Below are 3420 nucleotides of genomic sequence, written 5' to 3'. Positions count from 1 at the left end.
AGATAAATTTCCCTCATATTCACAAGTTGACAGGAAGAGTTAAAAAATACTTGAAATGTCAACTATTTATATAACCTTTGGCCTTTTCCCAATACTGCAATGTGCATGCTTCCATCTCAACACAAGAGGAGTGAGTTTCCTGTTTTGTTTTGGTTTCAGCTGCCTCCAGGCACCCCTTTCTATGAATTGGCACCCTCCACATGCTTGTCTGTTGGGCATTTGGCCAGTTTCCAGTTTTTGGCTGCTATGAATAGCATTGCAATAAACACCCATGGGCAAGCTGTGTATTTTTTCACTTCTAAAACACATATCCTTCCCCCCAAAACACTGAGAATTTACTTTCCACCTTGGAGTCTAACTTTGTATCTAAGGCTTAGACACAAGGGCTCATCACGGAGCATCTGCCTGTGGCATAAGGTGTTCCTGGTGGGCCACATGCTGCTGGGACTCTTTGCTTCTCCCCACCCCTTTTCCTGTTGGCTAGTCCTGCTCACATGTGTGAGATGTTCCTTCTATCTATCATCCCCCAGGACATGTCTCATTCCACGCTGACCACTCAATTTCCCCACAGTTTCAATGTCCATTTCTAGCAGGCTCCGTGTTTACATGCCAGAGTTAATCTTCATAAACAAGGCCATCTCTTTAGGCTAACCCAGATTTCACACAAGGCTAGGTTGTAAGATAGAGCCTCTGATAAGACAGTAGGACTGTATCCTGAATGGAAGTGAATTTAGTTTACTCTTAGTTCCAAATGGAATCTCATAAACCACTCTCAAATCCTGGTGACTAATATGATTTAAATATGAAATGCCCTTTACAGGCTCACGTCTTGACTGTCTATAGCTTGTAGTACTATGATGCAGGCTTTGGGTGTTGAGAACCTCTGGCAGTAGGCAGCTAGGGATGTGCTTTTGAAGATTATACCAGCCCCTGGTTCTGGTCTCTTGAGCTCTGTTGTGCTTCTTCCTAAGTCCATTATGGTATGGAAAGACTCTACTACACCTTCCCTTCCTCCACTGTGAACTCTACTCTGTCTTGCCTGCCTTGATGGGCTGTGTCCTCTAAGACCATGATTCAAAATAAATCCTTCCTATCTTAAGTCGTTTCTTTCCAGGATTAGGGTCATAGCAAGGCAAATGTAATTAACACAGTGACTTAGAGCCAGCACCCTCTTTGCAAGTCCTAATGGGTCAGTGATTGTTATCAGCCTCACCTGGGTTCCTCTGTGCTGTGACAAAGAGCAAAGTGGGTTGGGGATTGCTGGAGAGTCCTGACACCCTGCTTTTGCACTGAACAGAACAGCGAAAATCCATCACAGACTCTTTAATTCCATATTAGCATTTTCTCATGTCATGTATTAGTTACTATACAGATGAAAATGACACAGATCTTGCCCAGCTCCTTGAACCCGTGTATCACCAATGTGACAGTAGATCAGCCTATAAGCAAGATATTGTGCAGGGGGAGTGGTTAGTGTGAAAGACAGTCACTTGGGATACCTGTGAAAGGGAACGGAGGAAGCAAGATTGATTGGAGAGAAGTTGAAGGGCAAGGAAGCCAAGAAGGGCACAGTTAGTCCTACAGGTGGCTCTGGCCCTAACACCATGCTTTTCTCTTTTCCATTGACTGGATATTGAACAGTGTTGCTTCCACTGGGCATAGGATCAGTCTTGAAGTTCCAGTGGGTGCTGTCTGTCACCTACGTGTGCAACAGCTGGGAGAATTAGCCAGGCTAGGTTAACAAAAAAAAAGGTGGGGAGTGTACCAGGTTATCTGGCATTGCATGCTGTGACAAAATACTTGAACCTTGAACCCAGGAATTTTATAAAGAAAGAGTTGATCTTATAGCTTTGGATACTTAAAGTTCAGAATTATACAACCCCATATTTAGTCTATGGTAAGAGCCTCCTTGGGTGTGTCCAGTGATAGCAAATGTCATTTTGGTATGTGTGTGTAGGGATTGATCACACAGTGAGATGGAACCAGACAACAGGAGGAAGAGACCACTCTCATGAGAACTCCCTTGTTCCATGAGCCTGTGAAGGATAAACAGTGTGCATCCTTTCTAAGGACAATGCCACCAGTTACCCAATTACCTCCCACTAGGCCCTGCCCCTTAAAGGATCCACCACCTCTTAATATTTCCACATTAGGAACCAGACTTCCAACATAAACTTTTGGTGGACACACCAAACCATAGCACACTTTAATCAGCTGTCACTCAGCCGGCACTAGTAATTTGAAGGCACTTACATAACCACTGGATACACAGCCAGCAAGCTCACTAGTGTCCCCAGAAGAAGCATGCCATTAGAAGGCATGCTGAGGGTTATCTAATCCAATACTACTAACTGATGAGAATTGATCACCAGTTCTCTGTGGGACTCTCCCAGTTTTTCTAAATATTGAGTTATCCTATAGCAAGCATTTGTCTGTAAATTTCATGCTGTTTCTCTATCTGCTGCAGTGTCTTTGATAGATGGCCTCACAGGCCCCCCAACCTTAGGGCAGGCTGACCACTTCCACAATTCATAAACCACTTCTCAGTCTAGGACTTCCTGTTATAGGTCATTCATGTCAGTGACATAAAGCCTCAGAGTTCACTCTTGAAATGGGAGTCCACACACAGTTATAACTGATGAGCCCCCTCCCTGCCACCTGTCTCTCCCCCAAGTCTCTTAAGCTTAGTAAACACATATAGCCTAATAAAATCCCACAGATTTGGTAGCTTACATAAGGGGTGTTTATTTTATCACAATGAAGGAGGCTAAAAATGTTAGTCAAGGTGCCAGGCAGAGCTGGTTCCTCCTGTGGTTTTTTCCCATGGCTTGGAAATGACCATCTACTGAGAGTATCTCTACAGGGTCTTCCTTCCTTATAGATCCAGTCCTAATCTCCTCTTATGATGACACTAATCTTATTGGACAAGGTCTGAGTGCTGGCACCATCAGCTTTCCTCACCTGTTTTGGAGGACCTCTCTCCAAATTTGTCACATTATAATTAGAGCTTTGAGATGTGGCATTGAGTCATAGATTTTATCCATGGACACCCCCAGCCCAGTGCTTCCATGCATATCCCCTTCCAATGGTGGGCTTCAGATGTGGCAATAGGTCACCTTTTTCTTTTCCTTTATACGTGATTCCATTTTTGTTGCTGTTGAGAATTTCAGACGTGACTATCTCACTCTCTGTCCCTCTAATGCTCTCCATGCTCCGTTTCAAATTCATGGCCTCTTCTTTTTTGAGAGAGAGAGAGAGAGAGAGAGAGAGAGAGAGAGAGAGTGTGTGTGTGTGTGTGTGTGTGTGTGTGTGTGTGTGTGTGGTGTGTTTGTATGCACATGTTAGGGCTGACCATTTGGGATTGGGCATCCTCTCAGAGGGCTTGTTCCCTGGAGAAGACTGGTTCTTCTCTTAGCAAAC

Source organism: Onychomys torridus, chromosome 10 (genome assembly GCF_903995425.1).
Source record: "Onychomys torridus chromosome 10, mOncTor1.1, whole genome shotgun sequence".
Classification (NCBI taxonomy): Eukaryota; Metazoa; Chordata; class Mammalia; order Rodentia; family Cricetidae; genus Onychomys; species Onychomys torridus.
This window is presented reverse-complemented; position numbering follows the sequence as displayed.